The sequence below is a fragment of the Pituophis catenifer genome, unplaced genomic scaffold (genome assembly GCF_029215685.1).
Source record: "Pituophis catenifer annectens isolate HBS135680 unplaced genomic scaffold, rPitCat1.0.hap2 SCAF_8, whole genome shotgun sequence".
Taxonomy (NCBI): domain Eukaryota; kingdom Metazoa; phylum Chordata; class Lepidosauria; order Squamata; family Colubridae; genus Pituophis; species Pituophis catenifer.
Window position 1 is genome coordinate 82,576,153 of NW_027256888.1, and position 22,766 is coordinate 82,598,918.

The following is a 22,766-nucleotide window of genomic DNA, read 5'->3' on the forward strand; positions in this document are numbered from 1 at the left end:
TAAGGCCACCATAGAATACAGGGCAGGTTTAACATCTCCTCCAAAGGTGAGCATTTCATGAAGGCTTCTTCATGAACAGTTTTGCTTGTTGAGGGCCCAGCTCTGGAGCAGTTGCAGTTTCAGGTCCCACAGCAGGTGAAAATGCATCATGAAGATAGTGTGACCCATATTATTACCTCTTAAGATCATTTCTAATCAAGGCTTCCTTTCTAAACACAGGCCCTCCAAGCAAACTTCAAGAATGTCTCTCAGGCTACAATTGTGTAACACTTGGCATTGTCATGCTCTTCTCTCTGTTTTTGTACACCCTTTGGTATATCAGTTTATGTAAGTTTTTAATCTTATCCAACTAATTAATCAATTCTGAGGGTCTGTAATGGAGTGTGGGAATGAGTTTGGGAGAGCGAGGGAGAATCCAAAGCCAGACAATGGTTGGCAAAGAGCCAGGTTAGCCTGCAACTGCAAAGATGCATTGAAAAGAAAAAATAAACCAACACTCATAAATATATTATCCCCCCCACAACTGAATACTGATTAATATAGTAAAAATCACTGGGAACAGCCAGTTGACAAAGTTCTTGAAAATGAGCATGTCACGGTCCTGTGTGACTTTTGAATCCAAGACTTCTTTCTAGCCTGGTGCCTTGAGCCCAACACCAAATGGGTCTCAATCCAACATTATTATATGGTAATTAAACCTCTCCTTCAGGTACTCTTGAAAGGGCAAAACGGGAACCACTTCGGAAAGCAGTGGCACAACTTAGGCAATATATGATTGCACAGAATGCTGAATATGGTACCCTTAATGGTAAGTAAAGAGTTCCACTCTGAACGTGCAAATGCATTCCTGTCCCCAAGGCCACCGAGCCCATTTTCCTTCCTCTAGCTAGATTGGTGGGTTACATCGGAATGGAAGGAGCATTCACATCCATCTGCTGCTTCTCTACCCTTTCAGTCCCAGGATGATGTCAGAACAAACTAGGAAAGACCGGGGGGGGGGGAGCTATCAAAATTCCCCATGGGAAACTAAGTGGACTTTGTCACAATGTCCTTGAGGAGCTACTTAATCTGCTTTAATCTGCTCTCACTGGTTCTGCAGAAGAATCAGGAGCTATTAAAAAGCCCAGCTCCTTCCAGACAGTAAATAAGTTGATTGGCAATCTACTGACAGTCGGGAAACAAAATCTAATCAATCCAAGGGTGAACAGGGGAGGAGAGCCATTCATTCATTGCTAACCTCCAGCCTCTCCACCAACCCGATGCCAGTCCGCAAGGCACAAAATTTAGGTCATGGTTCTGAAAGGCCAATCTGGCCATGGTTTATTTGTTTATTTTATTTGTTTATTTCTATTTAGTTAGTTAGTTTGTCAAACAGGTACAAGATAACAGGTATAAGTATAAACATGGACATGAACATAGGAAATGAGTACAAATAAATGGGGACAGTAGGACAGTCGTAATGGGATCCATCCTGGGAAGAGGGAAGGAAAACACTTCCTAGCTGCAGAGACCGACAGATACCTTCATGCATGGAAGGAAGTGGGCTTTCCATAGACCAGGAGGCAGCTTCAGACTTGAAGAAATGTTCTTGCTACATGTGTTTCAGATACTGCAATAATCCTGGAAGCTGAGAAGGTGTCAAGACAGTTGCTTCCATGGGCTGAAAAGATCAAAGAAATTCAAGCAGAGATTGGTAAATTTCTCACAGACTGAGATTAATAAGAATCCGGATAGAGGGATAGCTTTCTCCAGGTTTGGTGTCAGGGTTTGGTGTTTTTTGTGGCAATTTTCTAGGCACCATCCATCAGTCCTGCCGGTTGGGGCGGTGCACCCTGCTGTTTTTTAAGTATTGTCTTGGGCAGATTGTCAGCTCTCCCAACTTGGTCAGTTAGAAAAGAAAGACTCTCGGGCTCATGATTAGCCAAAAGTTCGCTTTACTGAAGCCAAGTGGTGACAGCCGAAGCAGAGCTGGATCTGGGGTTTTCTGGCCCAAGGCATATGGTTCCCTTGTTCCCATCCATCCCCACCCCTGGTTACCAACAAGTATCCAATTCGGTGCTAACAAATAGTTTGGGTAAAAGTCCCTGTCTCTGAGGGCTGGATGGTTCTGCATTCCTTTGTGTGACCTTGGAGTGGCCAGCGGTTCTCACAGGACGGTACGATGCATAGTTTTGTTTGCTCATGCTAACCCCTCCCTTTATTGCACTCCGCTGATCTCCCCCACCTGCCCCCTCAGTTGAGTATGGCTGTCTGATAGCAGGAAACGCCTGGCTGAGCAGGATGGCAGTCCTGACACAGACGTTGCTTTCTTGGGCTCCCTGAAACATTGACTTGGGCAATGAGCAAAAACTAGAGCCCTATTCCACCCTAGCATTCTCCTGGATGGAGGGAGCCCACACTCATGGTCTAGCTATGAAACTGGCAATCTTTAGAAAATGTCACGGAGGCTCAGACTCTAATCATCTCAACAGAAGACAATCTCTGTGGTTCAGAGCTGTAGAGTCCTTGGGGCTCTCTGAACTTACTTTCTTGCACAGGTTTCGTTACCTGGCTAGGTAACATCTTTAGTGCTAGTGGGGTTTGCTCCCCGTTTATGTGCAGTAGCCTGCCCTGTCATTGATGTGGGGTGTGGCTTAGGCTATTGTTTCCTGCTTGGTTATTTGTCTGGTGTTAATCCCTGCTTATCCCGGATGCACTGTGCACTGGAGATGCTCAGGGTGCGCCTAGTTGGGCGGTGAAAGATCTGCAGTCAAACAAGCCGTCAGGGAGCACCAAGGATTCCGCTTCCTTGTCACTCAGAACCTTTTGCAATTCAAATTCATTCAGTCAAATGGTTTTCTCTAAAGCAAGCGATTTCTCCCTGCTCTCTTGATAGCTCCCTTTTCATAGGGATCGGAAGTCGCATTCTTCCATTTGCCAGGCTGAGATGCCAGCGAGGGATCCGTTTGGTTTGGTTCGGTTTGCTCAGCCCTTTAGAAGCAAGCCAACTGGATATTGGGCCAATTCTTTATACTGTCCACATCCAGGGACTTCCCTTCCGTTCATGTTTTCTGGATACTGCCAGTTAACAGTTCTACTGTTTCACGTATTGCTGTTTTACTCATGCAAATCCTGAGTATGCACTTTCCAGCCACTTATTTCTATCGCGTTTCTCATTGTTTTATCATTTTGGGTTTTAATTCGAATATCGATTTATTTATAAAATGTATGGGCTGCATATCTTATCATCTATACATATACAATTAAGGGACCGGACAACCCTTTGTCTGACATGGGATAGGGTCTCTTGCTCGAGCAACAGATTGGGCTGGAAGACCTCCAAGCTCCCTTCCAACTCTGCTATTCTGTTAATACATAAACAATTAAAATCAAACATTAAAATCTAAGGACGCATGAGGAGGGCGGGCGGAGGGGGGGGAAGTAGGATCTTGTTACTCAATCAACCACCTCCATTGTGATGTTCCCCCGTTGGGGCACAAAGCTAACTATCAGAGTCAGGTCTTTAGGCCCTTACAAAAAGATAGGAGGGTTGGGGCTCAACCTCAGATCGGGGGGAGGAGATGTTCCAGAGTCAGGAGCCACAGCAGAGAAGGTTCTCCTCCTGGACCCCACCAGCCGGAATAATTGGGCTGACGGGACCCTCAGCATGTCTCCTCTGTCAGCACGATTGGGATTGGGCCGATTTCAGTGGGGTGAGAGCAAACCCCCCTCCCTTCTAGTGCTGATGATGTTACCTAGTTGGGTAAATAAGTGTCCTCAGGAAAGCAGCTCAGCTCAGAGAGCAGCAAGGTCCCCAGAGTTCTTTGCTATTTTTTCTTAAAATGTGTGTTTTTTTTAATGGATAAAAGTATTTGCCTAACTGTGCTCCTTCTAATTTTTCTTTCTTCTTTCCCTTTTCACGGTCCCATCCTAATTTGTCTCAAAGCTGACATTCATTACAAACTGAATGATAACTGGATTGCCTATAAAAGCCACCTTTATTTACTTAATCCTGAATTATTAAACTTTGTGGACTCAAATAAACTATGCACTGAATCTAAAGCTTTCATGACTGATATTCAAGATGACGAGGAGGAGGTAAGCGCCTTCCCTTCTCCCTTTTCTGATGGAATGACGTCGTTGACTGAGTTTGGTTGTTGTATCCTTCGTCTTATGGTCTGTCCCCACTGTCAGCCTGGCCTGGATCTGGCAGAAAAGGACACCGGCCTAAAACTGGCTGTGCCCATCGCTGATCCCTCTCCTGCATCGACCGTCTCTGGATAATCCCTGGATAGCAAGACATCTGATTGAAAGCTGTCCTCATGCGTTCAGGCCAGGGGTGCAGGAGGGGGCTCAGATGGGGCTTGGGTGGGGTGGGGGGTGGCAGGCTTGAACCCACAGTTTGACGGTGGGGATTAAAGCAGGAAAGCACCCGTGGGTGCCAAAACTCAGCAGCTCTACGTGGGTGCTCAACATAGCTGCAGAGAGTTCGTTTTCAGCGTGGGGTTCAGGCTCTTTCCAAGCTCCACCTGCCCTCTCAAAGCGGCAGCTCCCTTCAACCTGCCATGGAGCTTTTGGGCACAACTGTGGAATGGTGTGGCAGAGCCTGGCTCTCCCCGAATCCTGGTAGCTCACAGTAATCTGTTGGGCTGGGTGAAGGACCAGCTTTGAGGGAGAAGGTAGGGTTTTTCCCCCAAGTGCAGCTCTTTGGAAAGCCCGGAGTTGTGCTGAGTCTTGAAAGAAGACAGCTGCAACCACAGCTACCGTACAGTGGTTGCAGAGGTGGGAACAGCTGCCAGTGTTGAGAGAGATGGCCATTTCTGCTAGCCAATAGTCTTGCAGGGCTCCTGGAAGCCCCCAAAACAGTGAGCATCTGCTCAGAAGAAGGAAAGAAGGTGAGCAGATATGTCCTCCTCACCAACCTGAGGTGGCCGAGAGACTTTGTCCTCCATTGTGGGAGTGACCTGAGTTTGCATCAGATTGTGTTCATTGTGGAAGCACTGAAGATGGTTGCTGAGTTTATGGGGACAAACTAAGGCCAGAGCGAGGGATGAGGGAAGACTTACGGACTAAGGAGGAGATGAGACAAGGACTCGGCGAACAGTGAAACAAAGCGGCTCCCTGTTCATCTCTCATCATGGTTAGGTGCAAATGTGGACTGGCCCATAGACTAGGTTTGATCATGGCTTCCAGGGCCCTGCTAGTTCACCCAAACGCCTCCTTGGTTCCTCCTGGATGTCCCATTGTTTCAGGAACTTGATCTGCCCCACTCTTTGTGGTTGCACCGTATGGGTTGCATTGCTGCTACTTCTCCATATTCCTCCACTGATTCATCTGGGGAGGCTCTGATTCCGAAGTCTGGATTTTTTCTTTTAGGTATTCTTAGAAACAGCAACTATAAGAAAACATGGTCATTACTACATTGGATTGACTTATGAACCGCGGGAATGGAAGTGGACTACTACTCAGGTTAAAGCCTTTAAGTAGTAAGTCTCTAATTAAAGTTTGTTTCATTTAGTCTGAAATATCCTCAGATCTGAGAGAGGTGGCATAAGGATATAATGGTAGCTGTATGATGTCACCACACTTGTGTCACTTGTGTCACCACATGTGGGGGTCATTACAAATTGCTGCAGATGGACTGGGGTATAGAATTGAGAATCTAATGATAGTTAGATACACAGACTCACATACATACACCTGCCCAAATACACACATCTATCTATCATCTATCTATACTGAGAGAGTGGTTCTATACCCCAGTCCATCTGCAGCAATTTGTAATGACCCTCACATAATGGCACATTTATCTATCATCTATAACTATCTTGGACTGGAGAAGTGTGGTCACATGATAGTCCAGGGAGGGAAAATAGTTAATGTTTATAAGTCGCCCAGAATCACCTCAAGATGACATGAGAGGCAAATAAGTACCACAAACAAACAAACAAACATAAATATTCATGGGATGGACTTACCAGCAGGTCACACAATAAACATATGGAGCAGTTACAAGTTATATCCCTCAGTCACACAGGGACCACAAGGAGGAGGGGATGAAAACAGCAACATCCAAGTACCACAAAGATCCTGAAGAGGCAGCTCAAGGGGATGAACAAGATCCATGCCATCAACACCAATCGTCAGATACCGTGCCAGTATAATGAGCTGGCCAAGGAAGGACATAAAAGTGGTGGTGTGGCCCTAAGTTTCCGTTCCCAAGTGTTTGTCCTCCATAAGTAGTGTGCACCCCATCCAGTAACACCCACAAGTCCAGAAGCAGCCAAGTGATGGAACGGTTCGCTAGGTAGCTTTGTCTCCCACTCAGAAGACATCTCCAGGCCTGGTTGGCCATCTCAAATGAAGGAAGCCATCTTGCTTGGCTTCACCCTCCATATATTTATCCCGTCAGGATCCTAACAGTCTCCAGGCACGAGATTTCCACAGGGTGATCCCCTTGGCTTGGGATGGAGATGTTAAGTGTGCTAATCTTTAGCATTGTGTTGGACCTAGAGATGACACACCGAATGGAGTTCAACTCTTTATCTATTTGCACCCAATGGTGTCCCCAACTCCATCCCTATGTCTCTGCCAAATCAACCTCAGACCAACATTTGGAGCTGTTATAAATATTCATTGAGGTAAGGGAAGAAGGTGAATGGACTAAACTTTTCTTGTTGTTTCCCTTTTCAGTTCAGTCTAAAATGGCATTCGAGCAGCCCTGATTTCCTATTTATCTCTATTCTCATTTCAATTTCTTATTCAATTAATAATTATATCTATTTCATCATTTGTGTACATTTTTATAATATTCTCACTTTTTCCCTTTTACCCCCCCCCCCCCTTTCTCCTTTTACCTAGGCATCATCTTTGGGTTTCTATTTTTCTGATTATTTTCTCCCATTTTTTCTCTATTTTATCTCCATACCCTTATTCATATTTCCTTTCTAACCAATCATAAAATTTATCCCATGTCCTGAAATACATCGACTCATCTTTATCTTTTATTCTCAATGTTAATCTATTCATTTCTGCACATTCTAAAATTTCTTTTGTGCAAATACAATTCTAGCCGCTTTTTATGAATAATCAAATATGTATCTTCTTTACTATAATTATCTGGTAAAATTCCTCATAAGAATATCTCCGATTTTAACTCTATATGTTGCTGCAACATTCCTTCTAACCATGCCTGTATTTTCATCCAATAATGTTTTGTTTCTTTACACGACCACCACATATGATAATATGACCCTGGCAATTGGTGACATTTCCAACACTTAGCTGATTTATCTTTAAACATCATAGCTAATCTTTCTGGTGGCATATGCCATCTATAAAACATCTTATACAAATTTTCTTTATAAGCTGTTGCCATTGTTAATTTATAGTTTCTTTCCCATAGTTGTTGTCATTTCTCCAGTTCTATGGTGTATCCAAAATTCTTTGCCCATGCTATGATTGTTTCTTTTACTTCTTCATCTTCTAGTCTAATCCGCAATAGATAATCATATAATTTCTTAATCATTTTCTCATCTGTTCCTGTCAATATATCATCCAGTTCTGATTTCCCATGTTAAAGCCATATTGTCTATGATCTGCTTCATATCTTGATTGTATTTGCAGTCTTGTATACCAATCTATCTCAGTCCCTTGACTCTCTAGTTCTTGTTTTTGTTTCAGTTCTCCCCAATCTGTCAAAATGTCTTTATATCTAACAATATTCCCCATGTTCACAATGTTTGGATATGTCACCGCTTCTATTGTAGAAAGCCACATTGGTATGTTCAAATAATGTTTTTCTTTCACTCTCTCCCACACTGATAACAAGCCATTTCTTACATAATGTCTCTGGAAATATCCATGTATCCTTTGTTTCCCGTACCATAGAAAGGCATGCCAGCCCAGTTGTAAATCATGACCCTCCAATGTCAATAGTCTTGCATTCCTCAATAAAATCCATTCTTTAATCCATGTTAGCGCTGCCGCTTGATAATACAATTCCCAATTCTGTAGGCCAAACCCGCCTCTAGTTCTTGCATTTTTATGTTAATCCTTGCTCTTTTTCCTTGCCACACGTATTTCCATGTTATTCTCTTCAGCTCTTTAAAGTATTTTTTCTCCAATTTTATTGGTATAGTTTGAAATAGAAATAATAGTTTTGGTAATACATTCATTTGTATTAATGCTATTCTTCCCATTAATGATAGTTGCAGGTTTCTCCATTTCTCCAGGTCTATTTCAATTTGTTTTTTCAGTTTATAATAACTATCTTCCTTGAGTGTTGCACATCTCGATGTCAAATGAATGTCCAAATATTTCACTTTCTTCACAATTTGGTTGTCCAGTTTCCCCATTATCTCCCTTTTTTGATTTTCTCTCATATTTTTAACTCATATTTTTGTCTTATTTTTATTGTTGTTTCTTCTTTTCAGCTACTGGGCAAGGAGTCAGCCAAAGGATATTCGCCAAAACCATTGTGCAAAACTACAAAGTGGATGTACTACTAAACTAAAGTGTTGGATTTCTGCAGCTTGTGACTCGTTGGGAAGATGCATTTGCAAGAAGAAACCTGAGGACAAATGGATGACCTAATTCTTTGCTGAACGTTGCAGAAAATTGTTATTTGATGAACTCAGTGAGAAAAAAAATGCCAATCGGTGAAGCAGCCTCTTAAAAACAGTTGCCCCAGTCAGCCACTGTGGGGGCATGAAAGAACTCCGGGCTTTGACCTCAGCTTCCAAATACCTTTTCCATCCTGCCTTTTCGGAGATGAAAGACACTGTTTTATTTAGCAAATTAAGGGGCAAGTAAAAAAAAGAAAAAATAATGCAACTTTTCTGTATCCATTCTATTTAGTTCCTGCTGGGGAAATTTGAATCAGAATCAGAATAGAACTGGAAGGGACCTTGGAGGTCTTCTACTGCAACTCTCTGCTCAAGCAGGAGATCCTATGCCATTTCAGACAAGTGACTGTCCAGTCTCCTCTTAAAAGCCTCCAGTGATTAAGCACCCACAACTTCTGACGGCAAGCTGTTCCATTGGTTAATTGTTAGGAAGTTTCTCCTTAATTCCAGGTTGCTTCTCTCCTTGATTAGTTTCCATCGATTGTAACTTGTCCTAACCTCTGGTGCTTTGGAAAATAAATTAACTCCTCTGCGGCAGCCCATCAAATAGTGGAGTACTGCTGTCATGTCCCCCCTAATCCTTCTTTTTTCTAGACTGGGCAAACCCAAATCCTGCAAGCGCTCTTCATATGTTTTAGACTCCAGGCCTTGAATCATCTTAGTTGCTGTTAAGTTGGGTGAATGAGGACGCAGCAAGCCAGGCAGTGAGTGACAACAGCTCTTTATTGTAAGGTGAGAACCCAGCAACTGACCAGGGGAAACAGCTCCCTTTATATACCTTGCAGCTGTGGTGGTCAGCCAATCAGCTGACGGTCAGTTAATTCAAACTGCCCGCCCAAAATCTACATTCATAACACTCCTCCCCTCCCAGAAGTCACTTGGGTGGACATTAGCATACAAAGTCTCTCAGGTGACCAGGGCGTGTCCGCACCCTAGTTGACCTGCGCAGTTCAGTCAGAGGTGTGGCGTCGAGCAGGTCAGAGGAACTCCCTGTTTCTCCCTGCTCCGCCAATGGAACCTCTGAGAATTCGTTGTGGGCGGTGACTTCTGCGGCTGGTTGATCTTCCGCGATGCTGCGCTGGATCTCGGGGCCGTCAGCTAAGTCCTCTGCTAGACTCGGGTTTGAGTTAGTTCGAGAGTCCTGTTGGTAGCTAGGGAGCGGTTCGTTGAATGCGTCTTCTGTGTCGGTGGCCCAACGCTTCCGTAGCTGGTCAATGTGTCGGCACCAAATCCTCCCATCTCCCATGTCGACCCTATACGACTTGGGCCCTGTTACCTCCGTGATTTTCCCGGTTTCCCAGAGGGGCCCATTCCCATAATTTCTAGCGAAGACTGGCGTCTCTATTGTGAACTCCCTCAGCCTTTTTTCTGCCCCTCTGAAACTGTCGGGAATAACTGGGGTGTAGTCTGTTTAGGACTCCTCGGAGGTTCCTCCCCATCAGAAGTTCCGCCGGGCTCCTGCCTGTGGCAGTGCATGGTGTGGCGTGTTGGGCCATTAAGAATTTATCTATCCTCTCCTGCCAGTCCCCGGGGCCTAGGCGTGAGATGGCTTCCTTAGCCGTTCTCACAAATCTCTCTGCCAATTCATTACTAGCCAGATGAAATGGGGCGGAGAGGACGTGTCTGATCCCCAACTCTGCTAGGTACCCCTCAAACTGCGTGGCCGTGAACTGGGGCCCGTTATCTGAGACTAAGGTGTCCAGTAGGCCATGGGTGGCGAACAACTGCCTTAGCTCCCTAATGACGGCGTCGGTGGTAGTGGTTTTCATGAGTCTGATCTCCAACCATTTCAAGAAGGCATCCACTATGACCATAAATACCTGCCCATGGAATGGGCCAGCGAAGTCTATGTGGATTCTGGACCAGGGACCCTGGGGGCCGTTCCCATTCCCTGACCGGTGCTGGGGGGGGGGTCTGGTCTAGACTCTTGGCAGGGTTGGCACTTCCCCACCCACTCAGTGATGTCTTTATCCATTAGGGGCCACCATACGTAACTCCTAGCTAACCCCTTCATCCTTACAATCCCGGGGTGCCCCTCATGCAATAGCTTTAAAACTTTTTCCCTTAGGCACAAGGGAACAATAACCCGATCGCCCCACAAAAAACAACCCCCTTGCATTGTCAGCTCGCCCTTTTTGTTAGCAAAATGTTTGAATTCCCCGCCCTCAGACTTTTCCGGCCATCCCCTCGTGATCCAACTCGTGACTTTCCTAATCACGTGGTCTCTGGTTGAGGCTCTCGCTACCTCTGCTGAAGTGATGGGCCCTGAGTCCAAGACGTCAATCAGCAGGACTGGAATCCCGGGTGTGGGGTCTCTATCCTGTCCGGTAACGGGCAACGGCTGAGGGCATCGGCGTTGCCCATGCTCACCCCTGTTCGATGTAAAAGGTGGGGGGGGGGAGCAGGCTCAGGAAACTACAGTCTGATCAGCCTAACATGAAAACTTGAGAAGATACTGGAAAAGATGATCAAAAAACAGATCTACGAACATTTAGAAACAAATAATGTTATAACTAGTAGCCAGCACGGGTTGGTTAAAAACAGATCATATCCAACCAATCTTATTTCATTCTTTCAGAAAGCGATTAAATTAACATAGTAACAAAATGACATAGTATATTTAGATTTCAGCATCTTTGGCCCAGTACTCTTCAATATCTTTATAAATGACTTAGATGAGGGAATAGAAGGGGAACTCATCAAATTTGCAGATGACACTAAACTGGCAGGAACAGCCGACACCCCAGAAGACAAGCTCAGGATCCAAAAAGATCTTGACAGGCTTGAACAATGGGCCGTATCCAACAAAATGAAATTTAACGTGGAGAAAAGCAAGGTTTTACATCTGGACAGAAAAACCCAAAGGTACACATACAGATTAGGCAAAACCTGGCTCAAAAACAGTAATTGTGAGAGGGACCTTGGAGTCCTAGTGGACGATTACTTAAACATGAGCCAATAGTATTCAGCAGCAGCCAAAAAAGCTAATACAATCCTTGGTTGTATAAACAGATGCATAAAATCAAAACCACATGAAGTATTACTACCAGTTTACAAAGTCTTAGTAAAACTGCACTTGGAATATTGCATCCAGTTTTGGACATCACATCACTAAAAAGATGTTGAATCTTTGGAAAAAGGGCAAAGAAGAGCAACTAAGATGATTAAAGGCCTGGAGGCTAAAACATGAAGAACGGTTGCAGGATTTGGGTATGTCTAGTCTAGTGAAAGGAAGAACTGACATGATAGCAGTCTTCCAGTATTTGAGGGGCTGTCACAAAGACGATGGGGTACACTTACTTTCCAAAGCACCAGAAATAATGGATGGAAACTAATCAAGGAGAAAAGGAACCTGGAATTAAGGAGAAACAGTGAGGACAATTGACCAGTGGAACAGCTTGCCACCAGAAATTATGTGTGCTCCATCACTGAAGGTTTTTAAGAAGAGACTGGACAATCACTTGTCTGAAATGGTATAGGATTAGGGTTGAGCAGAGGGCTGGACTAGAAGACCTCCAAGGTCCCTTTCAGCTCTATTCTGATTGAAAAGTAACTGAATTAAACAATGAATACAGCATTGAATTGTCCCACAGAGTGTTGTGCTGTGGCAAATTAGCCATGGTGAGTTGTTCTAGACCCATTCTGGAGGCCCTTAGGTTGGCATATATAATAGTCCTCTTGTGTGAGCTTCATTGGTTGACAGCTCTCTTCCAGGTCCAATTCAAGGTATTGGCCCTTATCTTTAAAGTCCTGTAGGGCCTGGGACCAAGTTCTCTGAGGAACCATCTCACTCCAGTGGGAAAGACTTGCTGCAGACCCCTTCTGTAAAGGAATTTTGGTTGGTGGGTCAAGAAGATCCAATCTGGGTCGGTTATAGAGGTTTAGTCTTTGAGTTTTTGGACTTGTGCTAACTTCCACTGGTGAACTGTTCTCACTGTCAGGAAGTTTCCCCTTAGTTCTAGGCTGGTTCTGTCCATTAGTTTCGATCCATTACTTCTTGTCCTGTCTTCCAGACACACCCAATTCCTGCAACCAATCATACGTTTCAGCCTCTCCCATCCTCTCTACGTCTGATGAAGTTTTGGGGGACCAGTCTGCTTTGGTCTCACTATGGCCATCGTCTCCACTCGATACGAGACATGCTAATTCACCATTCCTCCCCCGGAAATCTCCAGTCATGGAATTTCTTGAATATGGGTCTAGCAGTCTCCCAGAGAACTGCTGGGAACATCTCAAAAAGAGATTTCCTTCTCTTGTTATGCCATCCATGTGCTGGCACTAGAAGTTGGAGGGAGAGACTTGCACTGTCAGCTCTTTGCTCAGAGGGACCAGCTCAGTGGTGGGCGAACCGGTAGCGGCGGCGACAGGAGGCTCCGCCCACCTGCCCGGATCTTCTGCGCATGCGCAGAAACGTCACGCACACACGTGAGCGCACCCACGCCCAGAAGCGATCGGTGAGTGACGGGTTTTGAAACCCGCCCCTGGATCATCTCCATGGGGGTCAGAGAATTGGGGACCCACCCTCCCATCCCTTTTCCTTGATCTCTTTGAGAATTTGCCTGGCAGGAGTTACAGGAGAAGTTGGGATCAATGGGAGGACTTTTTCCAACTATCAAATGGCTGTGAAAAACAGCTGTCAGGAACCAGATGAGCCCCAAGTAACATAGAGCTGCTGGCAAAGTGTACTTTCGTAGGACAGATGTTTATGGAGATTCTCAATCATCCAGGCCACGGATGCTTTTTCCAAAAGGCAACTGGACTTTCTTTGAAAGCCTTTTGCTACTCCTCCAAGGAGGTTAGAACTGAAGAAGTGATGTCACCATTCTTGTGCAATTCATTTGGGATCATTGAAGTTTGCTGCAGATGCACTCTTCCCCCCCCCAAAAAAAAATCCCTTCTCACCCACATGGGTGGTCTGTGTCTTCCTCAATTTGAGGTCCTCTGCGACAGGCCTGGAAGTTTGAGGGTTTTGCACAGGATCTTAGCTGTTCCTAACACTTCATTCTTCTGGACAAACAGCACTGATGTCGTTCCTGGGACCTATGGGAGCTACTCTCCAAGCCCTGAGCGCTCCTGCTTTGGCCTTGACTTTCCCCATCCTGCCACATTCCTCCTTCAGACCCTGCTTCTTCTCCAGCTTCCCATCCTCCTCCTTCCTGATGTGGCCGTCACTTGGCACTGCTATGTCTATCAGCAGCGCTGTCTTCTGATCTTTGTCCACCACCAGGATGCCTGCTTGATTGGACACTAGCTGCCTGGCTGCCTGGATCTGGAAGAAACGCAGGACCTTAGTCCTCTTATCCTCTAGTTTAGTTTAGTTTAGTTTTATTAAATTTGTATACCGCCCTACTCCCGAAGGACTCAGGGCGGTGAACAGGCACAAGATAAAATACAGAAATACAAAAGTTAAAACAATTTAAAACCAAATTAAATAATATTGGCCCACGACAATTAAAATCCCAATAAATTTAAAACCAATTAAAATTTCAATTTAAAATTTTAAAAAGGGGAGAAAAATTAGGCCAGGCCGGCTTGCTGGAATAAGAGGGTCTTAAGAGCACGGCGGAAGGTGCGCAGATCCGGGATCCGCCGTATCTCCGGGGGGAGCTCGTTCCAGATAGTGGGTGCCCCCACAGAGAAGGCCCTCCCCCTGGGGGCCGCCAGTCGACATTGTTTGGCTGACGGCACCCGGAGGAGCCCCTCTCTATGAGAGCGTACCGGCCGGTGGGAGGCTATTTGTGGTAGTAGGCGGTCCCGTAAATAACCAGGTCCTATATGGCCTTCTTGCGAGATTTCCCATCTGGGCATGGGAAGGTCTACCCTGTACACTGTGCAGATGCTCCTGTAGACAATGCCAGCTACTTGGTCGTGCTGCTCAGTGTGTGCTGTTCCTGGCTGCTCCCACCGTGGGCTGGACTGTCTCTGAGGCCCATGTGCATAGTCTGCCCCTTGGGTCCTGTCCAGTGAGGAAGGCCCCCTTGCTTCTATGGATCTGGTGCTTAGGGCCTGTTCTTGCACTGCTATGACCAGTGCCTCAGGACTGTCTTTCAGTCCAGCCCTTTTCAGCCACTGGGAGGATTTCCTAATTTCCGCCACCTCAGCTATCAGTTGATGGTACACCCCATTCAGGGCCTTGTCTTGCCATGTGCTTCCCCTGTTTGATCTTGTTATGAGTAAATGCCTAACTATGTATATATCAATGCATAGACTGACCCCTCCTCCCTCACCTAGCCCTTCCCATGACCCCTCCTTACCTTGACTCCGCCTTCGCCATACATAAGGCCGTGCACAGGGATCCACCAACCAGTTCCAGATGTGCACCTGAGAGAAAAGGGAATGGTGTAAATAAATACGTTTGAAATAGAGACTAATCGTGTTTGTGGTTATTGGGCAAGATCCTTGGAAAATAATTCACAGATCTTCCTCCCTCAGGCACCCTCCCAGCAGCTCATCTTCTCACTGGTTATTCCTGGATGCTCTGGCTCCCATCCAGGACACAGGCCTTGACACTCCACAGATTCCGACTGCCCTCTTTCCGACTGATGTACAGTTGCTACGTGTTGCAGAAAAGCCACAGAGGCCGTCCAACACATAGTGGCAGGGTGTAAAATGCAGGCAGAAAATCTATGGAGATTCTCAGTCATCCAGGTCATAGTTGACCCGTTGGGGGTGTCAACTTTGGGTCAACTATGTGCCAACAAAAAACAAAGTCCAGTTGCCTCTTAGAAAATTACCTTTGGGATGCAGGCAGAAATCACATTTATTATTTATTTGTTGTTTAGCTGTTGAATAGGCTAGTTTCTGCACACATTAAAAAAAGAAATTTCTTTGGCTAGAAGCCCATTTCCGGCCTTCCGGAACTTCCGGGAGGCCAGTTTTTTGCCCTCCCAGAGCCTCCGCGCGAGCCCTGTACTTACCTGGCATCCAAAATGGGCCACGTTGAGACTCCTGGGAGGGATGGGGAGAGGTGGAAGGGGTGGGGAGGGGTGGGCGGGGCCAGCCAGGTGTGGGATTTGGGGGTTCACCAAACTGGGCAGAATCCTAGCTAGAGAATCACCTGAACCTGTGCGAACCCCCAACAGTCCACCCCTGGAATGAACTTTTAATGGTTTTTCAGGTGTTATGGTGAGATAAGTGAGCAGCAAATACATCAAACAAACAAACAAACAAACAAACATTTTGTTTCTTTGCCTGAATTACTTGGGGATTCGTATTTTGGGGTGGGAGAAAAAGCCTCCTTGCAAAGATCAGTCTTCTCTTTCCCCAACACAGAGAACAAGATCCTTCAGCTCTGCACCGCTGAGAAAGTTTACAGGAAGAATCCAATGAAGGGGAGTTTAGCAGCTTCTGGGCTCCTGGTTCCACCGGAAGACTCCTAGTATTCTCTGGAAGGTTTTCTTTTGCTCACTTTCAAGCCTGCTGCTGGAATCTGCTGCCCTGTAATTTAAATCTGCTCTGCTCTGACTGGAAGGGTGCTGAATAAGCGTTGTTTGGTGTGTGAGCCTGAGCACAGATACAAAGACAGCAAGGGACAAAAGTCACTCTGCTAAACAATAGCACCGAAACAGCACATCTCTGGGAAAACTTTCCCTCCCAGATGCTGATTGGGCAGGGATCTCCCAGGAATCGGTCGCTCCAGAGTTTGGACCCAGTGAAGAAAATGTGCTGTTCAGGTCCCTGAGCACTTGCACCTTCCAGTGCCCCAATTTCCTGGTCCAAAAAGAAACATTTATCTCACTTTCTCCTTGAATCGCAGCCCAGTGCTGCCCCCAGTGGCAGAGGGATTAGAGGCAGGATGCTAAGCGTCCCTAGCCAACCTGCAGACCCTGGAGCCACTCCTGGACTTGAGCAGGTGAGCAGAAGCACCATTGCTCGAGAGCCTTAATCATTTTTTCTTCTTCCCCTCTCTCGGTACCTACAACTGGAGCTTCCTTCTGCAGCTTCAGACAGTTCATTTTCTTTATGATGTAGAATATTCAGCTCCTGCTGCTCTCCGATTGGCTGGCTGCTGTGTCCAATCAGGATTCAGCGCTTAGCCCTCAGTTTCTTCCTCTGGCCCTGGGAAGCTTCTGCATTTCAGGTGGTCCTCAGCAAAGTCTAATTAAAGTGTGGATTTTCTTCTCCTGCTTCAAAATTGTCCAAACTGGGATTTCCTCGGTAGAACTGGGGTAGATGCAGTCCTTGCTGGAAATAGCTACCTTGGTATTAGCATACATGCAAGGGTTCTTGAAGGGATGACCGGTTGCATATGGCATTGTGGTGAAAAGCACAGGTTCCTTTTTCGGTACAGCCCTAAAAACATCACTGTGTCCCCATGCCTGGGGCACTGAATGTGTCAAGGGCCATGTTTTCTGCCAGCATTGCTAACTGGCCAAGTATCTCAGCTGCTATGTACATGTCTTTTGGATGCTTTTTGTTGTTTTAAAATGTTTCATTGCTTCAGATGTAGTATACTTTTTAGTGCATTCAGTCACTTAAATATGAGCCAGCCATGTGCTGCAGCTGACCAAAAAGCCAACACAGTTCTAGGCTGTCTTCTTGTGCTGCTGGGTTTGGCTAGGATGATTGTGTAGCTCCAACAATGTAAAACAATTTCTCGAACCACAATCCTCTGACCAATGAGCCACCAACAGGCATATAACACCAGGTTGTGTATAACCCCACGACTAGTTGCGAAGTCGTGTCCGACCCATCGCGACGCCATGGACAATGTTCCACCAGGCCTTCCTGTCCTCTACCATCCTCTGGAGTCCATTTAATCTCACTCCGACTGCTTCAGTGACTCCATCCAGCCACCTCGTTCTCTGCCGTCCCCTTCTTCTTTTGTCCTCAATCTTTCCCAGCATTAGGCTCTTCAGGGAATCCTTCTCCAGTGTGTCCTTCCTTCTCATTAGATGGCCGAAGGATATATGATAGGATTAGGAATTAATGAAAAGAAGGACTAGGGTGACATGATAACATCTCCCAATATTTGGGGGGCTCCCACAAGGAAGAGAGGTGCAACCTATTCTCCAAAGCGTCTGAAGGCAAGACAAGAAGCAACAGATGGAAACTAATCAAGGAGAAAAGCAACCTAGAAATAAGGAGAAATTTATTCAGAATTAGAACAGTTAATCAGAGAAATGGCTTTCCTTCAGAAGCTGTGGGGGCTCCCTCACTGGAGCCTTTTAAGAAGAGACTGGACAGCCATTTGTCTGAAATGGTAGAGGGCTGTCCTGCTTGAGCAGTGGGTTCGACTAGAAGACCTCCATGGTCCCTTCCAGCTCTGTTATTGTTATATAAACAGCCATTAGACCTCACTTGATATGATCAGAATACTGATGAAATTATCTAGCCCTCTTCTCAAACATCTGCAAGCAGGAAACCAACCTCAGAGAATGCCAAAAACCCAACAAGTACCAGTTATTTATTCCCTTTAGTCGAGACCCACACACAGGGTTGCCTGCAGTAGCCAAGTTTTAATCGTAAATGTCAAGATGTGAGTCATGCTTCATGACACAAGTTCTGTCCCTGATGCACTGATGGGAGAAGTGGCCATGAAAGTGGAAAAGGGTTGTGAAATGTAGAGAGAAAGACCTTGGCACAAATGGGCAAGCAGCGTGACCTAGACAAAGAAAAGAAAAGAAAAGAAAGAAATGGATCTATGCACAAAGAAGCAGTGGAAAAACACACAAGTTGAACTATAACCAAGCCAGTTTCCAGCCTTCCCTGAGGGGACCCATCATGGCTGCCCTCCTTCCCCAAAGATACCTCAACCCTTCCCGCCAAAACCACTTCTTTTCTTTTATTGGCTCTCGAGGTTCAGGTGACTCTGGATGGGCCTCTTCATGATTAGTCGGCCCACAGGCTGTCATTTGTCATGGAAGAACAGCCTCCCTGAGCAGGGGATAGGCCCTTGTGCTCCTTCTTCCCTCGCCTTGTGGCTGTCCACAGGTTGATCCAGCTGCCAATCAAATAGTAGCGCCCAATCAAAGGGCTGTTGCTAGGCAGGCAGTGAGAAGGAGGGAAGACAAGATGGCTGTCTGAAGCTTTGCCACCATAGGCCTCATGAAGTAGCCAAAAAAAAAGAGCCAAAGCTCTTTGGCCCTCAAGGTTCAGGTGATTCTGGATAGGCCTCTTCATGATTAGTTGGCTGCCTGAAGCTCTGCTGCCACAGGCCTTAGGCTGAATAAACAGAGCCAAAGACAGGAGGCAAAGTGAAGAGTGCAACTCAAAGATAGACTGCCCTGATGAGGAGAGGTTCCGGAAAGGGTGCAGCAGCTGAAAGAAATGAGGGGAGAAAGGCATCTTTGTTCTCTCAGCCATTTCCCTCAGATGGATCAAAGATTCGGGAGAAAACACCAGGAAGCCCAACCAAGGAGCAAATAAGGGGGAAATGTGGAATAAAAGTATAAGACTTGAACAGGACAGGAATAGAAAGCAGGAATTAAAAAAGAGAAAAGAAGATCGAACTGAAGTGAAATTGGACTTTTAAAATGTAGTGTAAATAGAAGCCATGGAAATTAGTTACAGTTTTATTAAGATTCATTTCATCATTCATCAATCTTTAACTTCCTTTAATTTTTAAGCTTATTTTGTTTTTGGCAAAATAAAAGACAAGACCCACTCCCCAACCACTAAGGGAAGATACAAAATCCCAAACAATTGTCCAAATTTCCATTTCTTTGTTGTCTCCTTCAAACGACATAAATGCAGACATAGGCATCATGAGGCAAAAATAAAAGAAAAAAGAATCCAATCAACAATTTTCTCATAAATAAAGGTGGAAAAGAATCATAGAGATACTTCTCAGAGCAGACCATGCTGTCACGACTCCGCTATTATTCTGACTCTGTAAACCGCTCAGAGAGGGCTGTAAAAGCACTGTGAAGCAGTGTATAAGTCTAAGAACTATTGCTGTTGCTTGCTCTGCAAACTTGCTGTCACTTGAGAAGAGGAGATCTTTCCGGAGGTGTAGATCATTTGAGATGAGTACTCCAAGGTTCTTGACAGAGTGAAGGTCATCTACAAGGTCATATCCATTCAACTTGTATTTAGTGTTCTGATTCTTTTTGCCAATGTGTAAAACAGAGCATTTGTTGGTTGAGATTTGGAGTCAATTGTTTGACCATTCCAACACAAAGTCAAGGTCTTTTTGAAGGGTAGCCGCATTGTCGGTGGTGTTAAATTTTTTTACATCAACAACGAAGAGAACGCAGTTACTTATCATATGATCACATAGATCATTTATGTATCGTATGAAGAGTGTTGGTCCTAGAACATTGCCTTGGGGGACACCACTATTAACAGGTGCAGGATTTGATAGGGCACTCCCTATTTTGACCACTTGTTGTCTGTTTGACAGGAACACAGTTATCCAATTATGGAGGGGTCCGGAGATGCCATTGTTTGAGTTTAAGATGGCCTCCAGGGCTGACATAGGGAATAGTCATCAGTTTTCTTATTTTTTGGTTCAAATTGTCCAGTTCAGTTTGTGTCCGGTTAATATTTCCAGCTGTCTATTGGATCACAGGTTGGCCCAGTTATTGATGCTGTTTCCACTGCTCAATTTTGTCTTCTCAGTCTTCAGATGTATTCTTTACGAATCGGATTATTAACTTGTCCATGCAAGTGATCCAGAAATGTAAAATCCCTAGATACTTGTAAGCTTCCTCCTGAGGGCTCCTGATGGATTCTTTGATCATTTGGCATCCCAGTTCCATTATCGGTCATGAGGTTAGCCTGCCTTATTGCTACTGAAGCACATTACTCTGGGTCAAACTCCATTGCTACATCTCTGCCCCACAAATACTTACAATGTTTGTCAGTGATGGGATTTTTCCATAAAGCTTCAGGTCATCCACATAAAGCAAATGTGAAGTTTTATTAATGTTGTTTTTGTTAACTTCTGACTTCCTTTGGTGCAGTAGAATAAAATAATAACATCAAAGCTCAACTTTTTACTTTTACAAAGTAGTATAAACTAGCCATTTCTATAACAAAAAAACCGTCTAATCGGTAAAACCCAAAATCAAAGTTTCAAGCACCAAGTCATTTTGGCAGAAAGCCATATATATATATATACACCTGTAAAATCTTCTTTCATCTTTCTGCCAAAATTGTAGCAAAAAGTTTATAGTCATTGTTTAGTAATGAAATTGATCTATAATTCTTTATCCTTGTAACATCTTGGCCTCCCTTCAGCCACTAAAGGATATAAAGAATGATATATTACAGGGGGGGAAGAAGTTAGTATTGTGTAACTTATCACAATCTCAATAATTTTTTTCAGATGGTGTGAGATATATTTTGTCAAGATGATAAAGACAAGTAGGAAGCTGACAGAGAAAAGGAAGTTGGCAAAATTTGGTTCCCAGAATGCATTTATTAACACCAAGGCAGCGGAGTTTGTAGATCTTATAATCAGTTTCCATCGTCTTGAATTAGCTAGTAGAACCACACGTCCTCGGGTATCATCTTACAACAAAAGTATCTTGCCTCGTTACAAGAAGCATCATGCCAACAGGCCTTAAGTGAGCAGTCAGAAAAGGTGGCAATGCAGCTTTCTTCATCTCCACCACTGGGTTGCTCCCTTGCCCAGTACCTGAAAAGAGAACCACAATACTTATCAGTCTCGATCGAGATATGTAGATCTAGAGATATAAATGTAGAGATCCAGGTCTAGATCTAAGTCGATCTAGAGCTTTCTCCTGCCCCCAAATCACAGTCACAATGGATTACTGTTGGATTAGGGTTTTCTGTCTGTATGAAATAGAAAACCTGTTACTGGCAAATTTACAGCAGGGCGTTGGGGGAGGGGGTGAGTGGATATTTGAAATTCAACAGGAGGTCCCTAGGGACTTCCAGTGGTCAAGGGTAAGGGGAGATGTTAGGGGTTATATTTCACCTTGTCAGATCTGCGGCAGAAGTTGATCTAATAAAAGAGAATCTTTGTAGCTCAGGGTTGAAACGGTGCACTCTGAGCGTCATTGTTTTCTTGCAGACATTTCATTACCCAACTAGCTAACATCATCAGGGCTAGTGCCATCTGATGGTATTACCTAGTTTGGGTAACGAAATGGCTGCAAGAAAACAGCCAAGCTCAGAGAGCACCAAGGACCCTTCAGAAGAAGATCTGTTCCCAGAAAGTACGTGGCCTGCTGCAGCCTCTGGAAACCATTTCAGGACGAGGGCCACTGTATCACTGGATTTTATTACCAAACTTCCCAAGGGAAGGGATGCTACAGCATCCGGTTAGTGGTGGATTTATTTACCAAATCGGCCTTGCAAAGGCATAGCTCAGGAACCAGCCCAGTTCTTTCTGGACAATGCTTGTAGATACAAAGGGTTGGCCAATCAGGACCTTTTGGACCCAGGCTAGATTTTTCTGGGTTGGGGCCATGGCTGATTGATCCATGCTTCTGTCAGCAGACTCCCAGAATTTCTGGGGATCCGACCCCCCTTCTTGCAGCCCCATAATGATTTCCTTGTCTCCAGCAAGAGCCCGTTTGCTAGCATGGTGAAAGTGCTGGCCTAGAAACCAGGAGATGGAGAGTTCTAGTCCCGTTTTAGGCATGAAAGCTGGTTGGCTGACATTGGGCCAGTCACTCTCTTCCAATGCAGCCCACCTCGCAGGGTTGTTGTGAGGAAAATAGGAAGCAGTATTAGGTATGTCTGCCGCCTCGAGTTATTTATCAAAGGTGGGATAAAAATCAAATAAACAAACTTGGATTCTGTTCCTCAACCACCCTGATTCTGAAATGGCCCTTGGGTGCTTCTGATTCTGTTGATTGATGTGGTTGGTTAGACTTCCTGCCTTTGTGTGACCATCTGTGACTGTTCACTTGAGATTGTGCTTTGCACTGCACCGACAATCGTGGTTAGCAGCAGCTCTCCGGTTACGTACATTCCTGTTGCTTGGTTATGACCTCCACGTTGCCACTCACTTATCATGATGTGTAAATCCAACAACTGGTCTGCCAGGACTGAGGCTGGCCTTGGGGGGAGGATGGTAGGCATGAAACTCTGATGCACAGCTTGTCACATAAGTAGATTTTGTTTGAAAACTTACTTTTCTTTTGGAATGTCTCCATTTATCCATATCAGGTCATCAGTAATATTATCTTTCTTGTAGAGTCCAAGCCAATAGTCGTGCTTATTTTTAGTTACCATTTCATTTAT